The sequence below is a fragment of the Lathyrus oleraceus genome, chromosome 4 (assembly GCF_024323335.1).
Source record: "Lathyrus oleraceus cultivar Zhongwan6 chromosome 4, CAAS_Psat_ZW6_1.0, whole genome shotgun sequence".
Classification (NCBI taxonomy): domain Eukaryota; kingdom Viridiplantae; phylum Streptophyta; class Magnoliopsida; order Fabales; family Fabaceae; genus Lathyrus; species Lathyrus oleraceus.
The window spans coordinates 261,984,634-262,007,730 of record NC_066582.1 but is presented as its reverse complement, the minus strand read 5'-3'; the positions used below and the strand labels follow the sequence as shown (position 1 = coordinate 262,007,730).

The window sequence follows — 23,097 nt, the reverse complement described above, 5'->3', positions numbered from 1 at the left end:
AAAGAATTAAGAGTTACCTTTTGACCGGAGAAGATCTCCTCTCCGTAGGTTGGTGCTCTACTCGCCTTTTATGCATATATGATGTGTCTGATACCTTGCTTGCTTGAGTTGTAATTAGGTTGGAGTTTTACAAATGGATTATGTTTTGTGTTTGATGTGACTTGATGACGTTCATGTTTGTTTCAATGTGATTAGGGTTTAAAAGGGTTTCAATTTAGGGGTTAAAGAGGTGGATCTAGGGTTTAGGGTTTGATTTTTTTGTTTGAAGTTTGTGCTTAGGATTGTGATTTAAGGTTAGGGAGAACCAATTTATATTTTGGGTTTAGATTGTGGTTGATCTGGGTAGTTTAAGTTAGTTTCTGGGTAGGTTTAGGGTTTGGGGGATGAAGGTTGGAGGTTGAAGATGAAGGTTCATCTTCATCATGATGAACATGATGAAGATCTGGGATAGAGGTTGAGTGTTAGGGTTAGGGTTCATTTATGTAGGGTTAGGGTTCATCCAACTTATGTTAGGGTTCTTGGGTCTAGGGCGAGGGTTCTTGGGTCTAAAGGGTTTATGGGTAGGTGTTCATCACCCAGATGAACATCGATTGAAGATCTCGGTTGAACTTCAATCGAAGATATGGGGCTTACGGCAGTTTCAGGGGATGGGTACGGTGGTTGCTGGGTTAGAAGGTGGTTTGTTCTTGGTTCTGGGTAAAAGTTCATCATGTTCATGATGAACATGATGAAGGTGGTGGTTATGGGGGTGGCTTAGGGCGGAAGTAAGGGTGGTCGGAAAAGTCATAGTGTAGAGAGGAGAGAGAGAGAGAGAGAGAGAGAGAGAGAGAGAGAGAGAGAGAGAGAGAGAGGATGAAAATAGAGAAATCAAGAGGAGTCTGAATGGAGCTCCTTTAAGTATGCTCTCAAGACCGTCCCAAATCAAGGACACGTGGGGGCTCCTCTGGCCCTCACATGGTCATACTTTGACCCATCCTAGTATATACACATGGAGGTTAGTTAGTGTACTCTTCTAATCAAGGCCCTCCGATAAATTGACCCCTGATGGTCAACTGATCCTACACCCTAAATGTAGTCTTCTCTTTCGTGGGTAATCAGATTAGAAGGCTCTGTTTTTTTGTTTAATTTTGTAATTTTTATTTTTCTACTGGATCGTGGGACATAGGGCTGGATTCCCTACTGCTTTCCACACCCTCACACTAATGGCCCATTACTAGTGTAGGTCCTTTTTACACCGCCTAGGTTTTGGTATTATTTTTTTAATTAATTGTTTTCCTTTTTAATTTGGATTATTATTGGTTAAGTAATTAGGATTAATTTAAGTTAATAATTAATTAGTTTAATTGATAATTAGAATTTTTTATTTTTATAAGTAAGCAGGATTAGGGATAATTAGCTTTATTTTGAAAAATACAAAAATATATATAATTAGTGAATATTAATTAGGGTTAATTAAGTTGGACCTTTGGGATAATTTTGGGATAATAATCAGATTCAATTCTAGGGTAATTTTAGGGTAACCTAATTAGGGATAACAATCAGGGATAAGGGATATGATAACTTGTTGTATATAATTGACCTTTTAAATATTTTTGTTAAAATAACAATCTATATATATATATATATATATATATATATATATATATATATATATATATATATATATATATATATATATATATATATATATATATATATATATATATATATATATATATATATATATATATATATATATATATATATATACACACTACTATTGGTGTATTTTCTTAAATTAAAATAACTGTTACATTAAGCCCTCTGTCCTTGTGTATTAAATAATTTAAGTAGTTAATAAGTAAGCAATAAAACATTCACTTAGGCAAACCTAGTAACCCTAGAATTAAAGAAGGATCACATTGAGTACAATGGAAGTGAGGGGTGCTTAACAGATTCCACATTTAATCGACTCCCGAACCTAGTCTCTGCCCCTTATTTATTAGGTTTTATCATTATTTTCCTGTTCCTTAGGAACGAATAAAGGATTGTGGTGACTCTGTAATTTTCCAGCCACGACATCAATTTAACCTGGTCTTCAGTGACATTGGTTGGTTTGCACTTTGAAGTTGTCTCGTAGAAGCGTGCAAGATGCGCCAACGGGTATCTATTTGTGCTCAATTCAAATGAATTTTCTCTTAAACCTTAAAGTACATAATTCTTAATATCAAAGTTAGTACGGTTTGCCGGTACAACCCCTCTCGAAACCTGTCCTTCATCGGTTCTTTTACAACAATCCCCCATAGTTACGGGTGGTGTAGCTGCCATGGTGACTTCCTCTTTAGAGTCAGAAGAACTTGATAATTGCTCTTTTATTGATATTCCATCGTTCAGAGCTGCTTCTCTAACTGCTTTTCTGAGAGAACGTCTAGTTCTTTCAATTTCTGGATCCAATGGTATTAATGTTGATCCTGAATTGTGCATACAAAAACAGAAAATACCTTAATAGCACTATGATACTAAGAAAATAAAACAAAAATAAAAAAGAATAAAAATAAAATGTTGCACAAACTTGATGACTTCTTGGCAAGTGTACCAATAATGTCGAAGTAATAAAAAGATCGAATCCGCATGGAGTGTTTCTAATAAGACAAAATGTATGCAATGTATAAAAACTAATAAAAATGGGGCTTTTCGAGTTTCAGTGAAAAAAGTAAATAAGAGATTAAACAGGACTATGAAAGCGGACATGTTGTGTTTTAGAATTCCTTATTTCGCTATAGTTGATGTTTGATACCTTGTACGAATGATCTTATCACTATAACCCCATGGCGAATTAACAAAACTATTATAGTTGATCCCTCACATAATAACTCACTAACCACTAATCGGAGCTTTCTATCCCTAGTCCGCCAACGTAAGTGTTAGACGAGAGGCTTAGATCTAGAGGGAGATGAATAAATCCCGAGTTAAAACTTTGACAAAAAAATAGTTTTGAAAAATTTATGGTGCGGAAACAAGTTAAAATATCTCGGATCAAAATCGTCTAAACGAACCCGCTATCGAAAATCTCGGATATGCATAGTAGTGACAATGGTATGATAATGATTCACAAATCGATCAAACACAACTAATCATAACTAGTTGAATGCAAAGCAATAGAGAAAGTCTACTTCCAATGATAAAGCACAAAAAAAAAATTAAAGCAATTTGTCAAACACTTAGTGTGCAATCACTATTGTTTGGAATCTTCTATGGTATTGAAGATACTAAAACCAATTATAACCTAAAGAATTGTGATCAACTCAACAAGACTAATTTCAAAACGTAATAAAAAATTAATATCCAAAACATTTAATTGCACGATCAATGAAATCCACAATTTACAAACCAAAAATAAGATATATATATATATATATATATATATATATATATATATATATAGAGAGAGAGAGAGAGAGAGAGAGAGAGATAGAGAGAGAGAAAGTACACTAGGATTTGTTTAGGCAGTTCCTCGATCGACCTCGCTATGGGTACGCCTGGTCTCAATTCAAACTAGAATTGAGATAGTGTAATTAACCTCACTATGCAAAAAGTTTATACAAGAGAAATGTAGCAATACAACCCTACAAATACTAAGTTTGATGTTGATTCTGAAACTTTCTATATTCTTGATTAAACTTGATCAAGTAATCTAACAATGCCAATTTGATTCACCATCTCACGTTACTTATTTGCAAGAAACCCCTTATTCTTCAAAGCTTTCACTCGATTAAATCCAAAACGCATAATTGTTGTAACCTAAGATTTAGCAATGTAATCCTCCCGTTCTTCAAAGACTTCACTCGATCGGATCCAAATTGCATAATTTTGTCAAAAACCTTCAAACCCTAAAAGATCTTGAAGGAAAACCCCACCTTGGTTTTCTGATTTGAAACCCTCAAAGTTATCAACCCAATTTATAGTACAATTGACCTAAATTGGATGTTATTAACCCTAATCTAGATGACACCCAACCAAAAAATGATTATGTGTAGTTTGATTGTGTGTATGCATAGAGAAGAGGTTGAAGATGATAAGAATGTTTTGAAATACTAGTTTTGCATAGGTTTTACTCTCTAGGAACCTTATTATGAAAAGATGCATGTATAAAGTATTTATATGCATGCATGTTTTGAGGAAAAAGGAATGCAAAAGATTTGAAAAAATTGTAAATTTTTGGAAAATTTCGTTGCATAGGCTTACTTGTGAAAGTTATGTGCCGACCTGTTCGACGCATGTGCCGACCTGTATAGGTCATGCGTCGACCTGTAAAGCTCATGTGTTGCTTATGTGCTGACCTGTAGAGGTGGGACGTCTAACAGAGCCTACAAACTTTAATAATGTAGTAAATGAGTTGACCTGTACAATGGTTGTGTCGACACATAGAAAAAAATTTCTTCTATGTGTCGGCCTGAATTGTGCATGTGTTGACCTATAGTTCAATTTTTCACAAAAATGACTTTTAATGTATTTTTTATGCATGAAACCTTTTCCAATTTGCTTACAAATGTTTTTATGCTTCCTAATGCTAAGATGCACATCGAGAATTAGAAGATATTGTCCAATATACATTAATGCTAAAGTATCCTAGTTTTGACATCATGAAAAATACATCTAATGGAAAGTTGCACTCACATACTCCCCCTTTTTATTATGGAAAAAATTGAGACGATGTGTTTCGTATTTTCATGAAGGCTCCCCCTAAATTTATGCATCCTAACTTCATTTTCCTTCTCCCCCTTTGACAACATCAAAAAGAAGCGAAGCAATCCATGACAAGTATCTTAAATCACACATAAGTAAATACAACACACAGAGGCGGTTTGCAAAGATAAGAACATAAATACCACAAAACTCACATAGAATGATGTACATATTGAAAAAGAATTCCTAAACATAAATAAAAGCATATAAAGCAACAATATAATATGATTGCCACAAATTATGCCAAATAACATAACACAATCATGAAAGATGAAAGGCACAATGAAATAAAAAACTCTTGAGTTACTACAAAAGCGATACGATTATGTGACATATGCCTTTGATTCTCCCAAAATATTGCACACACATGTGCTCTAGCAAGGGGATATATAAATTTACCACAACTCCAACCAAAAATAGAGATTCTATCATAACAATGACACACAACAAGAATTTTGCTTAACATTATAACATGTTCAACCATATTCCATGCCAGAATAGATAACAAGCCAATGCACCAAGAGCCTATTTAAAGCATGAAGAAAGAATAATACAAAGTCACTATAAGCATATAAATTTACATACATCAATTGAAATTTTTGGAAGTGAACATTCATGCACTATTTCAAACATCAAGAATATCAATCATTTGGAACATAAACAACATGCAAAAGTAAAAGCTTACTTACAAAAGGGGAAAAAATGGAACAATATTACCTCGATAATGAATTGATGAAGGATGCACTCTTATGTAATTGAAATTCCAAGGAAAGTTAGAGCAAAAGTATATAAAGTGCATGCAACAAAACATATTTAAGGAAAATTTGAGATATTAAGTATCCTCAATTCCCTTTAAATGTTCAAACGGTTCGATCACAAGAGGTTTTGTAAAGATACACGCAAGTTGTTTTTTTGAATATTAACATGCTTTAATACTACGTCTTCTTTCTCAATATAGTCACATAGGAAGTGGTGACGGATCTCAATATGCTTAGTGCGAGAGTGTAACACCGAATTTCTGGTTAGATTAATAGCAATAGTGTTGTTGCGCATAATAGGAATATGTTAAGTTTAATATCAAAATCAAGTAGTTGTTGTCGTACATAAGAGGAGAAGGTTAAAAGCCCAACTGCAGTGTATGATCTTCCTATGGCTTAGAGAACCTCCAATGATCATGCCACAAAATTTAAGCACAATAACAACCAGCTGCTACGTATTCCTTCTCGGCAGTTGACAAAGCAATGGAAACCTATTTCTTGCCATGATAACTTACTAAGGAATTTGAAAACGTGTGGCAAATTCCAATAGTACTCTTCCTATTTGATTTGCAACCCGTAAAATCAGAATCGGTATAACCAACCAAATTACAATCGTTTACCTTAGAATACCAAAGCCCATACTTAGAAGTACCATAAAGATATCTAAGAATGCGTTTTATGACTTTAAATGAGATTCCTTAGGAGCCGATTGATAACGAGCGCACATACACGCGTTAAACATAATATCTAACCTATATGAAGTAAGATACAGAAGAGAACCAATCATACCTCTATACTTATTGACATCAAAATCCTTACCATTTTCATTCCTTTCCAAATTTCCATTTGTGGGTATTGGAGTGTCAATAGATTTTGCATCTTCCATACCAAATTGCTTTAGCAAGTCGTTTCAATATTTGGTTTGACACACGAATGTCCCTTCATTGAGTTGTTTGATTTGAAGACCAAGGAAGTAATTAAACTCCCCCATGAGACTCATAACAACCTCACCCTATATAAGCTTATAAAACTCCTTGACAAGTTACATGTTAGTGGAACCAAAAAAGATACCATCGACATAAACTTGAACTAGAAGAGTATGCTTTCATTAATGCTTAATGAAAATTGTAGTATCTACCTTTCCCCTAGAGTGTCCTTGATCGATTAAAATCTTACTAAGTCGCTCATACCAAGCCCTAGATACTTTTTAGAGACCATAGAAAGCTCATTTTAGTTTATAAACATGATTAGGATACTCGTGATTTTCAAAACCACGAGGTTGAGCTACATACACTTCCTCATTAATGTAGCCATTAAGAAATACACTTTTCACGTCCATTTGAAATAACTTGAAATATTTGAAGCAAGCAAAAGATATCAACAGTATAGAATACATGTGAAGATAATAAGATGAGGACACTATAAAAATGTTAAATAAAACACACAATGGTTATCATTTGAAATTGTTCAAAAATGAACACTAATAACACATATCATACACAAAGTAAATCATATACCTTTAAAAAAATAGGTAAAAGAAAGAACTTCCATACAAAGCTAAAGTTGAAAAGATATTACCTCACCATACGAATGGTGGAGGATGCACATGCACTCCATAATGAACTCTCGAACGAAAGTGGGAATAAATTCAAAATATGTCACAAAACCATTAGACAACAACAATCTTACCACTTTTCCCTTTGACCAAGTACCCAAAAGTGTGATTAATAATGTATCCAATAATATTATTGATTTTCTGATCATCCTTTATGGTTGGACTTTGATTCTTGTCATTTTCATGATAGTCATCTTGCTCCTCCTTAGGTCTCATCGCTTTGGGTAGATTAATCCCCTATTTGATGTCCTTGAGTATGTCTTTTGAAGATAGACCTACATTATGAAACAAAAATAACTTGTATGACATTTCTCGGATAGGAAACATTATAATCAACACACTTTTACCAATTAAAAGAGTACTAAATGTTGACCTCCTTGGTAACATATCCATTCTTCTTTGTCACAAAGTCGAAGAAATAAAAAGATGTCACCCATTGTATGTCTTGAGCATCCACAAACAAGATCACATACTCTCTTCATAGAGCAAAGAAATTTATCCTGTAAAATCAACAAATTAATGCTAGGTACCCAATCTTTATTGGGTCCTCGGGGGTGAGTGAAAACAAGGTTGCATTTGGGCATCCATTGAAAAGCACTTTTAGAAGATAAGAGTCTCCTAAACATGCATTTTTCAATAGTGTTACCTTTCTTGCAACAATAACGACAAGAAAAGTTATTATGAGATTTACAACCTTATATCCTCATCATCGAATTTATCGTCATCACTTATTTCACAATCACTTTGCTAAATAGTTTGAGGACCTTGAACTTGAAGTGTTTAGAGAAATATACTTCATTTATACCTCTTTATCTTTAAATTTATCCTTCTTTAAATTCTTCTCAAGCTTTTTCCCATATTTTTCCAAGCAAGTGAGTTCTTGCTCATGTTCTTCCATTTTGCCAAACAGAGTAGTGAGATCAAGTATTTTAAGATCATTTGCCTATTTGGTTACAGTGACTTTGGGTTTCCATTCCCTATTAAGAGACCTCAAAACATTGTTAGTAGTAATATCATTGGAAATAGTCTTGCTTATAGCATTTAACCTGTTTATAAGATGTGTGAACCTCTTTTGCACTTCGACAATGGTTTCACCATGCTTCATACAAAAGAGTTCAAACTCTTAATTCAACGTATTGATCCTAGCTTTTTTGACCTTATTAGTTCCCTCATGGGTAACTTATAATGCTTCCCACATAGCTTTGGCGGTTTAACAATGGGAAACACGATAATACTCATCAATACCTAATGCGGATATGAGAATATTTTGTGCCTTCCAATCAAACTTGATCAAGTAATCTAACAATGTCGATTTGATTCACCATTTCACACTACTTTTTTTCCAGAAACCCCTTGTTCTTCAAAGCTTTCACTCGATCGAGTCCAAAACGCACAATTTTTGTAACCCAAGATTTACCAATGCGATCCACCATCTGACGCCACTCCTTTGCAAACACCTCAATTTCTTCAAAGACTTCACTCGATCGAATCCAGATTGCGTAATCTTGTCCAAAATCTTCAAACCTTAAATGATATTGAAGGGAAACCTCACCTTGGCTTTCTGATTTGAAACACTCAAAGTTCTCAATCCAATTTACAGTACAATCAACCTAAATTGGATGTTATCAATCTTAATCTAGATGGCACCCAATCAAAAAATGATTATGTGTAGTTTGATTGTGTGTATGAATAGAGAAGAGGTTGAAAATGATGAGAATGCTTTGAAATCCTGGTTTCATATATGTTTTAATCTCTAGAGCCCTTACTAGAAAAAGATGATGTATGAAGTATTTACCTACATGCATGTTTTGAGGCAAAAAGAATGAAAAAGATTTGAAAAAATTGTGAGTTTTTGTAAATTTTTGTTGCATAGGCCTGTTGGTGTAAGCCCTAGAGGCCAATACTTTTGGTACTTGTATCGAATTATTTATTAATAATAAAAGGCTTTTTTCTTTATTATGTTTGTTTAATAAAGTCCCTAGAATAGCTAGTCCATTTAATGTATCATGTGTGGCTTAATCATGAGATCCCATTAAACATAAGGACATTATTCTTAAAGTATCTGTAGTCAAGCTTTGTTGTGAACTGGGATAACATTAAATCATTAAGACTACTATGTATATAGACTGATGATCGCATCTCATAGATCATGGATAAGGAGTTATCAAGTCTTAAAGATAGGTATGAATACTAGGAGTAATATTTATACTGGATTGACGTGCTATGAGAATACTATATAGAATGTTATGCAAAGTGTCATAAGTTATTCTCATGGTGATAGTGGTTTATACCACCCTTCGAGCTGAATCCACTATGGACCCTAGATGTAGAGTCGAGTGCTTTATTGCTGATCAAACATTGCCCGTGACTGGATGACCATAAAGACAGTTGATGGGTACTCCACGAAGCATGCTGAGGGACATGAGTGACCTAGATGGAATTTGCCCATCCTGCGTAATAGGATAAATCTCTAAGGGCCCAATATTGAATTGGACAAGGATGACACTGTCTATGCCTTGTGTTCAATATAGATATAAGGGCAAAAGGGTAATTGTACACATAAGTATTATCATAAAAGGATTTGTTAGATCACATGACATTTTTCGTGTCTTGGATAGCAGTGATGTGTTGCTAGATACCGCTCACTGTTTATTATGTTAAATACATGATTTAATATAATTGTCAATTTCGCGAAAACCTACAGGGTCACACACAAAAGGACAGATTGATGAGAAAAAGAGTAAATAAGGAACACTATAAGGTACAATGCACTTAAGTGAATTGTAGAACATCGTAAGGTACGGTGCACTTAAGTAGAATACGAAATATGATAAGGTACCACGCACTTAAGTGATTTTGGTATATCATAAGATATGGGCCACATACACTTAAGTGGGCTTTTTAGCTTACAGCCCATTCAAGTGGTTCTATAAATAGAACCCCTGTGCAGAAGCATTTATTCAGATGAAAATTCCGTTTCTCTCTCTCTCTCTCACTCACTCTCTCAAAACCTTCATTGTAGCAGCTAACACTCAGATTGAAGGAATTCGTTCGTGTGGACTGAGTAGAGGCGTTGTCACCATTTAACATTCGTGATCACTCCCTAGATCTACATCAAAGGTTTCAATCGCCACAAGAGGTAATGATTCTATCACTGATCATGCCCATTCGTAAGGATCACTAAAGGAGAAAATTTTTAAATTCCGCTGCATTTTGGATCGTTATTCTCCTTCAAGGCCGACCAGTGAAAGCTATGTGCCGACCAGTTCGACGTATGTGCCAACCTGTATAGGTCATTGTAGCACCTCAAATTTGCACCCTACCTTTTGTACATTCATTTCATATTAGGTCATTAACATAACATGGTCCATTGCATAGCATTGCATAGCCATTTGCCCAAGTGCAAGCCCACTGACAAATTAGGTCAAACTGGTCAGGAGATCAGGTCAAACAAGCAAGCATGTGCTATTTTCATTGGGACAAAGCCCTATGGTTGATTTATCAAGTTCATATGGTCTAAAGATCATTGTGAAGTGGTTTGGCCAAAGGTTGGATGATCAAAGCTCATCAGTCAAGCTGAATTTCAGCTGGAACCATAGAAAGTCAATTGTGGTCAACTGTGCCTGATTTTATGGATTGGAAAGTGTGAGATGGTTTGAAAGGCCTAATTCATGTCCATATAAGTCTCATTTGACATACCAAAGACCAAGGTTGAAGATTTGGAGGTCAGATCAAAAGTTTCCTAAAATGGCAGGTGACCTGTAATTTCAGCTGCCCAAAATGGAAACTTTTTCTCCTCAAAATTACTTCATCATACAAGCTTCAAATGGAATTTTGTCCAACATGAAAGTTGAATATCTTGATCTCACCATTCCAAAAAGTCCAAGAACTTGAAATTCCCATGTGTGGTTGGCAAGATATGGTCCAGTCATTTTCCAAAAATGCCCAAAATCAAAGTGCCATAACTTTCACATGGAGTGGCCAAATTGGATGGTTTTTCTTTGAGCAAATCACATTTAATGTGTACTTTCATAATCCATCATCACATTTTGCCAAAAGCCTTCACACAAAAAGGTCAATTTTCAAGTGCAACAATTAAAATCCAAGGGCAAAATGGTCTAATTTGAGAAATACTTGGAATTTTGGCATGGGGCTTTTTGTAACACTTTCTAAATATCATTTGTGACTTGTTTGAACAAAATTTGGACAGAAAATGAGCTGCATTGAGGAAGGGCATTTTGGCCACACACTTGAAAAATACATTTAACACTAATCTTTCCATTATGCTTAATCATGATTAATTTTGGATTAATGGATTGGTATATAAGGCTAATTGTAACTGTAATCATTAACCACTAATCATTTTTCAAGATCCAAACAGAAAAACTCAAAAATTCTCTCACTTTTTCTCCATTGTTCAAAAACTTTTTTTTCTCAATTTCTCAATATTTCACCATTGTTCTTGCAAATTCTTGTGTGAATCTTCATGTGTAGGTAATTGGCAAGAACTGTTTGCATCAATTAGAGCTCAAATCCATCAAAAACTCCAACTGTCCAAGATCGTTCATCAATGGCAAATCAAGAATTCGAGCACCTGGAGTATTGTTGAGCTACCAAAGCTGTACCAATCATCTTCCTAATCAACATACTTCACCTGTTTTCGTGAATTGAAGCACAACAAGCACAAATTCGTCAACTGCCATCGATCAAGGTTGGAATTTGAATCTAACTGTTTGCCAAATTGAGATATGATATTTGTAGATCTTTCATTGTAGAATACCATGCTTCTTGTAGTTTTGATTTTAGTCAATTATTAAGAGAGATATCGTAGATTAAAGTTTAGATGCACAAACTTCTTTCGTTCGATTCGCTTTGTACACGAGTTTCTGGACAATTTCGTTTGCATATCTGGAATGTACGTACTTAGACCTTTCTATCCATATAAAATTTGTGCGTTTTCGTTGAGATTTGATCGAAACCGTAGCTGGGACTCAAGAACATGAACCGCGCGAAGAAGCTGGCATTTCTGGAAAATATTTCGCTGTAGATCCGTCAGTTTCGCATGGCACTTTCAAAATCTGTTTACCGCCTGTACCGTCCAACCACAAAGCGCCACGCAATAAAAATGCTACAGTACCGTTTTGGACTTGGCTTTGGATATTCACGGAAATGCCACCTGATGTAGATTAAATCAACTAATTCGTATAACTTAAATAATTATTCCAATAAATATATCAAACTTCTAAAAATCATAGAAAATCCATTTTTAATCAAAATTTCGTGAGGCTTTTTTTGTTAGATTCATAATTTTGTCTAGAATTTTATAGGTATGATAACTCAAGTTGTGCATGGAGATTTTTTGACTTTGCCTATGGATCTTCGACTTGTGTGCATTTCTTGTATGTTTCACCATGTTTAACATGAAATACTCAAACATTGTCCAAATTGAATGAAATTTCACATGCTAATTCTTGACTCCTTGCTGGTTATTTTGATGTATAGTTTGTGAACTTTGGATCTCTGGTTTGGTAGATATGATGTGTGCAAGTTGAGTGTGACAATTTGTGTCACACTAGGTTAGGTCAATTTCATGGATTTATTTGACATGCCTAGGCTTTTCCAATTGATCTCAAATTTTGCATGCTGTGTCTTGTATATGTCTAGTTTCACCATGAATTTTTGCATGAATTGTTGATTCGTTTTCCATTTAATTGAGATTTTTGATTGCTGTTTAGCATTTTTTTGGTCTTTGCTTGACTACTTGACTTCCATGTCTCATGAAATGCCCATACTATATCATATGAATGTGAAATTTGATGGAGTGATTCATAACATGTGTAGGTGTAGTTTGGCTTTGGTCCCATCCATTTCTTAATTGTTTTCACTGTTTGGCATGTGATTGAAGTTGATGCTCATTTTGCTACCATGTGTTGACTTGTTTGGATTGCTGCTGACTTTATGATTTTCATTGACCTACTTCCTGTTGCCCAAATGGCATGAAAATTGATATGTAGTTCATTGGATGTGTCCTGTTTAGGCTGGAATTTTTGTGGAATTTATTGAGTTGTTTAGGTATTTGTTTGAGTGAGATCATTCTGTTTGCTCATATATGATTCACATTTGCCTAGCTTGATCAAATTTGTGCATGAAATTAATTTGGTGTATGGTTTAGGCATGAGACCAATTGGATTCTCTTTGTATGTGATTAATGTTGATGTTGATCATGATTCACTTGCTGTTTTGACTTTTTTCCTTCTTTTTGACCCTAGGCTTGTCCTAGTGGTCTTGTATCTCATGTTTGCATGTGATTTTCAGGTTAAGAGGCAAAATACCTTAAGGAGGTGGATTCACTTGTGATTGAGATATCATTTGACATTGTACACTAACTTGTTTTGTTTTGTAGGATGTTTGGATCCGTTGAGTTGACTTGCACTTTGGTGCATTGGATTGTGTTTGTCTGTGTATAGCTATTTGTGAACCATTTGTTGTGTAGTTCTGTAATTGGTATACTGATGATATTTGATTGATTTCAGGTACATTAGTTGCTAATATTGCTTTGCTTTGCTTGATAAGCAATTTGCACTGAGGTATAACATTCTTGTCTCCATGTAGTCTGGAAGACCTGGCCTGTTACTTGGCCAGGCACCTGTCTGAAGTCCTCCTTAAGAGGCGATGTTTGTGATTGTTTACTTTTGTGCCAAGCAGGTGAAGACCTCAATAAGGCAATTGGCGGAACCCAAGGGATACGCAATCTATCCCCCGCTATTCTGTTGAGTCGTCCCTCTGCTCACACCACTGTGTTGATGCATTGGGACACAAACCCAAGATCTTGCACAATGTACAGTTGTGTCAGAGTCTTGAGCGTAGAAGGGTTCCCACATTCTGAACCCACGCTCCTTTGTCTGAAGCTCTCCCTGACCAGGGATAAGAGCTGTGAAGTCTCATCTTCACTCTCCTTTCATCAGCTTCACCTTAGCCCCTCAATGGCAAGGTTAAGAGCTAACCTTACCCCGATACAGAGGCTTGTTTGTCGAGGTTGATATGACCCCTCGACTAAAGCCTAGCCTTGATGTTTGAGCCCCTTGTTGGTGTGTTTATTTCATGCTGTATATGTTTGTGTGGTGTGATTGTATCCCCTAGGTTTGCTAGACTCCGCGTAGTCTCGTTTGCATGTCAATTAAGGTAGCACGGTTCCTTCGTATAGGACTTCCTTTCTTGCTTGAGCTTTCCTAAAACACAAACAAACATTATCTCCTCTTAAGGATACGTCAACTCCTTCTACTACAGGTGAGTAAGTCTCCAAAGGTCGAGCATCCGGTAGATTGCGTAGTGACGTTGTCCACTTAAAAAACACAAACCAACAGGAATAGTTTAGCCGAACTACGGCAACTCTGATTCTCATGTCCAGATGAGATACGTAGGCACGAGATGCGATGTCTTGTCGAGTTTGACTAACAACTAACACTAATTCTTTTCTCTTGCCCTAGTTGCAATCGAGACCTTTCTTCTGCCTGTGTCTTCGTTTTGTGTTGTTGTGTGCTTGGAAGCTGATGTAAGTCCATCGAGTGGCATTCGGGTTCTAGTGTTAGTGCGTGTTTTTGGTTTGGATGCTGATGTAAGTCCAGTGATTGGCATTCAGGCTCCACGTTTGCCTCCTTGTGTGTGTTTTTGGTTCGGATGCTGATGTAAGCCCAGTGATTGGCATTCAGGCTCCACGTTTGCCTTTGCCTGCATTTGTTTGTGTGCGTGTTAGCCGAGCTACGAATGCTCTGATTCTCCTTCGTCCAAAGGAGATACGTATGCATAGGATGCGACATCCTAGAGAGCATGTGTCGTTTCCCCCGGTCGAACTACTTAGACTCTGATGTCTATGCCTGATAGACTAAGTAGGCCCAAGACGCGATGTCCTGCCGAGTCAGTCTTGTCTGTAATCCTGTGTCTCTTTCAGCCTGTATAGATGTGTGTTTGAGCAGTGTTTTAGCAACCAATTTCCCTTCCTATTGTGCGTGGATCCCGTCGAGTACGACGGATGCGTAGGGGTGCTAATACCTTCCCTTCGCATAACCGACTCCCGATCCCATTCTCTTTGGTCGCGAGACCATGCTTTTTCCAGGTTTACTCTGAGCGTTTCCTTTCCCTCTTTTGGGATAAATAACGCACGGTGGCGGCTCTGTTGTTCTTATTTTCCCGCCGGTTTTTCGCGTAATGCGACAGTCATGCGTTGACATGTTAAGGTAATGTGCTGCCTATTTTCTGACCTGTAGAGGCGACATATCTAACATAGCCTACATGCTTTAATAATGCAGTAAATAAGTCGACATGTACAGAAGATGTGTCAACACATAGAAAAAAGAAATTCTTCTATGTGTCGACCTTAATTATGCATGTGTCGACCAATAGTTCAAATTTTCACAAAAAAAGATTTTTAATGCATGGAACCTTTTCCAACTTGTTTCCAAATGCTTTTATGCTTCCTAATGCTAAGATGCACATCGAAAATCAGAGGATACTGTCCAATACACATTAGCGTTAGAGTATCATAGTCTTTACATCATGCAAAATACATCTAATGAATAGTTGCACTCAAAGTAAGCTAGGTTTGGTGATGTATAGAACGTCAATTCCCTACGCCACTACTCGAAGTCTCTTATTCCTTATCAACCAGCATAAGTACAATAATTGCCCTAGGTCCAACGCATAGGCTAAGGGTCAGTATTCCATATGTGCCAAAAATAAATTTAAAAGATTATCTCACATAAAAAGCATTAAGAATAATGAGCAATTGAATGACATTATAAATTAAAAGGTTCATACAAAGTCAAATCAACATAAAATCCAACAATATTGAAATAGGTTCATCGTAACACAACCTAACCTAGAGAAGCTTAGCTACTCATAATTTAGATGACGATACTATAATTGATAGATGAAACTAACATATGAATTCCTGTGAAGTAATGGCCTTCAATGGCTTCAAATGCCCTAAATGTCACCCTTGATGCTCCCAAATTCGTGCTTGGATCTCCAATTTTGTAACCCTTATCAAAGTAAAAAAAATCCCCTTAAAAAGAGCTTAGAATGTATCAGATGCATCATGAAAAGCCTAAAAAAAGGACCATCGTGCGCGTGATGACTTGTATTGCGTGATGCAACTTTTATGGCCCTTATTGCGTGCGTGATGGTGCATGTGATTATTATTGAATCTGCACTCTTTTTTGCTCCTTTTTCACTCAAATTTTAACTAAGCTCACAATCTTCACACTTAGCTATTTTTACTTATTCTTTGGTCTTCGTTCTTCATTTTGGCTCAAATTTCACTTGTTTTTATCCGATTCTTTGACTAAATTCATGCAATGATATACTATCATTAGGCCACCAATACTACAGACTTCTGACTCATGTTTAGACATGATGTAGTTCTACCTACAGAGATATGGTTACCGTCGGTAAAAATTCAAAGGCAAAACAAAATCCCATATGGCCATTTATGGAATACGATGATGAATGAGTTGGTCGACCTAGATGAAGAAATACTACTCATTTTAGACGCCTTAATGAGGAAAAAGAAGATAATAGCCAAAACTTATAACAAAAAGGTTAAGTTCAAAGTCTTCTATATTGAAGATTATGTTTGGTAAGTTATACTTCCTATCGACAAGAAGGATAGAGCCTTGGAAAAATGGTCACCCAATTGGGAATGACCTTTCAAAGTTAATCAAGTTTTTTTCCGATAATGCGTACGAAATTGAAAAGTTAAACTACGATAACCGAATATTGCGAATAAATGGGAAATACTTGAAAAGGTATAATCCTATACTTCAGGAAATTAAGATCACAAGAGGAAAATAGTACTTAAAAATATCATTGATTCGACCAAATGACGATATTACAAAAAATGCCAAAAAACAAAAAAATAACACAAGGCTAAAAAATCTAGAAGTATTGTTACATGAGAATGAAGAAAAATAAGGTGCAAGGGCCCGCTGCAACTGCTCCATAGTGAAAGTCGTCAAAACATGTTACCAGTTTAGAGGCTTCGGGAATAGGGCCCATGAAAGAAAAGGTGGTACCTACGACTGAATAAGGAACCAACAAATTTGCATACCAAGGACGTCTCCTAGCATCTTCCAGAGGTACCCCATGAACATACATCCAATCATTATCTAGAATCAGCTCATCAAGAACAACAAATTGAGGATAATCGTGAATGATACGTTTAGGTGCCATTTTCGAGATCGAGTAAGATGACAAAGTTGTAATGAAAAATGGTACATGAAATTGTTTAGGGTTTCATTTTTGTTAGATTTAGAAGATGAGAATGAGGAAAGAAATCGAATACTGGAAAAAGAAGAGGCTTAAATAGACAAAGAAAAGGTGGCAAAAGTTTCCTCCCAGTAACTTGGACAAATGGCATGTTCAGAGTCAATGAGCAGCCTCAAAGCGGGGAACCATATGATTAATAAAATCAAAAAATAAAATCTTGAATCCCGATTTATTGGCTAGTTAATGACCTTGGAATTCGGGGTAATGATGTACTGACGCTTTCACGTTTTAAAAGAAGTAACATTTAGTAAGAAAGTTAGTCATAATGACTACCAACAAGCATGATTGAGGTGACATGATGCAGAATATGAACAATGATGTAGTAGTTACAAACAATGCCATTGCTCTCCCCTCAGATATGGGTCGACAGTGACATTTTTTGGGGGGTATCTGTTACACTTGGATTTTTAGCTACTAGAAAGTCAACAAAGAATATAAATGAAAAGACGTTTACCGTGTAAAGATTAATGAAGTGTCTTTAAATGGGCATTAATGGCAAGTCATCGACAAACTAATGACGAAGAATCGACAATGCTCTTGAAACATCGAAACATGGTTTGGAGGACTCTCAAGCATAAATCCCCAAGACCCATATCGATGCGAAAACATGTTCAAAATCTCGAGAAGGAAAATCGACAAAAGCCCTCTTTTCATCAAAGAAGACCAACCGATTGAACAACATGGTATAAAAGATTTAGTAATTTTATAAGTCTCGGGTCCTTGATAGACAACGCCGACAACATATTGGAGTAGTTATAGTCGAAGGTTCGTGCAAAAGTGGAACAAGTGTAAAACGGTTACAACTCAATGTGTGTTGCAAGTAAATAACGCCTTAGAAGATACATAAGCATACTAGTGGGATTTTGAAGGACTATACGTGGAGAAAATGCAACAAGTCTCCTAGTGGTCATAGCCACCATCAACGGTTACTTTATAAATAGAATAAATAAAAGACTCATACATGAGATCAAAAGTCACAAAATTTCATACATACTCTCCATACCAATGGAGTATCCGAGTCAAAGAGCGGAACAATTGAGCGAGAAACATTTATGAATTTGCATCCACCCTTTTTTCTTAGTCTTTTTTGTCTCCTTAAATGGAACATGTAATTTTTCCTTTGTTTTGGTTAATGTTATTGACTACATTTTAACTTATCTTTATCACAACTTCACTTTATTTAAAGATTTTTTCTACGTTGCGTTCAATCCACACACGCGTGTGTTCATACAATTTTTTGCACAATTTGCTTTGGATATTTTTCGAGTTAATCTCATAGATTTTCAAACTCGTGATTGTTTACCAAAAACACCGGTAAATAGGTCCCTACTATTTCTGCAGCCATCAAGTTATATATGATCACGTTAACTATCTCCACTAAAGTAACCCTTTTCAGGGATATCTTATCAACTTTAAAATGCTCGAAAGGCTTGAACGAAGAAACTCCCTTCGGTCGATCCATGCACTCTAGATGGTCTTTGATGTTGGTATAACTGGGTTCTTGAATGTAGGATTTTTGATAAACCTGAATATAAGTTCTAGCACATTCCTTCCGTGTGATATCCATCTGCATTTCGAATCTGACAAAGCTGGAGAAGTCAAAGCTCCTACAACATGAGATGAATGAGCTAGAGAAACAAACACATAACCCCCCCCCCCCCCTCAGGATTGTCATTAGAGAGGAGAGAGTCGATGTTGTTGATTTCTGATACATCGGTGTAGAGGTGAGTCTACAAGATTAGCACTCTAACGCTCAAAGCAACTCATAATTCAAGATAAATGTAGTAAAAAGTGGAAACCAGATAGTGTACCTTTAATTTCTTGAGTGATGGCTTTTATATAATGGGTCATTTGAAGTTAATTGACATTGTTTTGAGTCTTAACATTTTGGACCTTTCGACGATCCAAAACAACATCAAATTATTTTTTATCTGAAAACTGCAGGCTCACATGTAAATAAAAAATTCCCAAGGACTCCGCCTTAGCCAAATATTTCTTTCTTTGACTGTACGCATAATAATGCAGGTACCAAATAGATTCTTCCTCTATAAGGAAGACGACACTTCACCAAGGTCGAACCCTTCTTCATAACCAAGTCCCTAATATAGATACTCCAAATCCTCCCTCATAATAATCTCTTTAGCAGAGACAAAATCCAATTTGATGTTGTAAAAGTGAACTGCATAGTGGAAATGAGGCCATGACTAGTACTTAAGAAACTTTCTCTTGCACTAACGAGAGGACCCGGTCAGGATAGAGGAGAAGACAAGATGAGCCTATGGAGTATGGAGCCTCACCATCATTAAGTTCCTCAGGAAATCACCCCAGTCATCAATGATGAGGTTAAGCCAAGGAAGGTTCTAACAAAGCTAAATAAGCCCCAGATCCCGAATATCATAATGGGAAGTATGCATAACATAGAACAAGTTGAAAAATAGCAGAGGAGAAGCTTTCTAAGAAATGTAGACAAAAAGGGAAGGATTTGAACTATAGGATACTCTCATTTTCACTATAGGAGAAACATCACTCTCACAGTCACTAGCCAAGCTAATAGAACTACCAGTCATATTGATTGAAGGATATGAAATGATTGAGTTAAGAAGGGTACCTAGTAAAGGGGAAGATTACGAGGAAAGCCAAGAGTAATGGAGAAAAATGGAATCTTTGAGCAAAATGTTGCAACTAATCTGGTAAATACTCTTGGGGGAAAGGAAGGAAGGTACTTGCAAATAGAAACTAACTCTTAAGGATTGCAGAAAGTTTCATCAATGCTTATTAACCTGTATATATAGGGCAAGACAAGCAACATACTAGATCGACAAAAATGAGAAACTACAAAATCTATGATTGAGATGCTCCTTGGAAACGTAAACAAACTCAAGTGCACTTGAGTACACTCTAAGAAGCGTCATGGCCTAACTAGTCGCTTCAGACCATGTGTCAGTAAAGAGTAGTGAAACGTTTCAATGATGGAAATATATTTAATGCACCCGTCCCCCTACTTTCGCAACTAATCCAAGGCGTTTTCACTTCTTACCTAAAGTGAACGTCATCCTCCGAGGTCGACCAAGATTGCTAAGAATTCCCTGGGTAATAAGGGCCCTACAAACCTTGATTGAAGTTGTTATGCGCTCACCAAAGGCTAAAAAATCTAAGACTCGACCAATGTCAATCTACTTCAAATTACCCGAGATATAAAGGTTGTCACTCGAGAAACTAAAGGTACAATTTCTGATATCCACTATTTACTACACTCATCTTGAATTTTGAACTAACTTGAGTGTTGGAATGCTAACCTTACAGGTCCACCTTTGTGTCGTCGTATCGAAGATCAACGCAACTGGTTCAAGATCCCTCACCATCAATGTACACCTAATTCTGATTCTGGAATGAAACAAATACTATAGTAACCCATCAAATGACTTTGTTATCGGTGAATTGCGTCGTGATACTTTTACATTAATTTATCTGTACCGTCACACATGTACAATAAGTGTCTATACATGATGTTTCTCTAACTTTAAACAAAACCTCTAAAAGTAAATAATGAGATTAACTCCTTTAAATTAATTAGTCGTAATGTCATATACAAAAATTTAAAACACAAAAATCAATCCACGCAGGCCGACTCACATAAAGTGATTAACATAATTTGCAAAAGATTTTATATTTAGAGATATCATAATTTCTAAAAGGCAGTTTTGTTTTTAATTTTAATGTAGTTTTTCTGTCTTCGTGAACTTTTTCTCTATTATATTTAGATTAATCTAAACACATATTATGTTTAATGCTATTTTAATAAATATTTGTAACTCTTTCCTAAACTAATAAAAAATATTTTATATATATAACAAGTAAACATAAATTAATAAAAATATAATTAAATATAATAAATCCATGAGGCGTTGCATAATGATATGAGTTTGACATGACAAAGTATAAATTCATATGGCAATCAAGTGATAAAAACTAATTTATAGATGGTAAATTCATAAGGTATGCAATTGTAACTTGTCTTGTGTCAACTATGGAAATCAAGTGATAAAAACTAATTTATAGATGGTAAATTCATAAGGTATGCAATTGTAATTTGTCTTATGTCAACAAAAAACAACAAGATTTATATTATGTTGACTTTTTTTATATCAAAACGAGTTGAAAATAAACTTCTAAAAAGGTTGGTGTGTGATATGAAAACTGGGTATTAGATAAAAATGTTATTAGGTGCAAAAAGCGATTTTCGTTTGTTAGCAGATTTAATATATGAAAGGCCCATGTGCATCTGAAAAATCAGAAAATATGAAAGGCCCATGTGCATCTGTAAAATCAGAAAAAAGCAAATAAAATGAGAAACGCTAGAAGGAGGGGTTGAACCTCCGACCTTGTGGTTAACAGCCACACGCTCTAACCAACTGAGCTATTCCAGCTTCGTTGTTCCATCTACAGCCGAAACTGTATTATTTGATTATTCCGTAATATTCTGGTTTAACACATTATATGCAATATTCTTATTCCGGCTAGAGTGAAAATTTGTGTCATGCATTTGTTATCATTTCTTTTTCTGGTCTACAAACAATAATTAATAAATAATTGTATTATGAAATTTAATATTATAGTATACATTTTTGAGTAATGGATGAATTGTGATATCTTCTTAAATATAACTCTGAATTGAGTCTCTTATTTACAAATATTTTTTTAAAATTAATGACTTTAAACATAATAATATTTTTATTTTAAAATTGAGTTGCTTTTTTTTTTTTTTTTTTAATTTCTTGATCTTCTCCACTTTTATATATGTGGAGTTCTCATTTAATACGTGACGCGTGACGCTTACGTGTCTGTGTCATAGTGGCAATAATAAAATTTGACATATAAATTAGTTGAAATAATAAATGATTTTACAATATTAATTAGTATAATTAATAAATAAAATATTTTTTAATCCATCTTTTTCGTGTTCATCTTCTTCACCTTGTACCTTTATCGAAATCTAAAAAATTTAAACACTCAAATTAGAAAAATAAACAATACACTTAACACGAGTTTGACAATAAAAAATACTACTCTTACTAGTCTTACACCTAACATGAGGCAAAATTTGATATTGTCGTTTCTCTTTTATCAATCAACATAACCATGGATTCTAACAACAACATCAACAATGAAACAATGTTGAATCTACCAAAACCCATAACCATATCCAAATCGGGTAACTCATATTCGACAATATTTCTTCTAGTTGAATTCATCTTCATTCAAGTTGTTCATATCTTTAAATCTGGAGTAAAGTGTTGGAGATCTTGAGTCAAGTATCAGAGGTTGAATTTATCAAATTGAAAAATAAGAAATAGAAAGACTTAAAGAGAGACAAGATTATCTAATTCAAAACTCCTCCTATTTCACAAAGTCTTAGATGAATCTATCAAGTGTGATCAATTTGACATTTTGAAAAATAAAATTGATGATATGCAAAACACTTGAAAAATCCACTAAAGGAATAGACAACTTAAATATTTTGTTCAGAAATAAAAGGGCGTCTTACAATAAGGCTGACCTTGGTTATGTACCTAAGAACAACAATAAAAGCTTTAACAATACTTGCAATGCCCAACCAATATCTAAATTCAAAATCCTAAACTGCAATTACTGTAATAAAGATATACATCTTTCTAT

The 23,097-nt window shown here is 35.2% G+C and overlaps 1 non-coding gene across 1 annotated transcript; it reads right to left on the bottom strand.

Annotated features, from left to right (window-relative positions):
- Positions 1–21,774: 21,774 nt before the first annotated feature.
- Positions 21,775–21,848, bottom strand: TRNAN-GUU (transfer RNA asparagine (anticodon GUU)). Its single transcript has one exon. It is a non-coding gene; the product is annotated as a tRNA-Asn (tRNA).
- Positions 21,849–23,097: the final 1,249 nt, after the last annotated feature.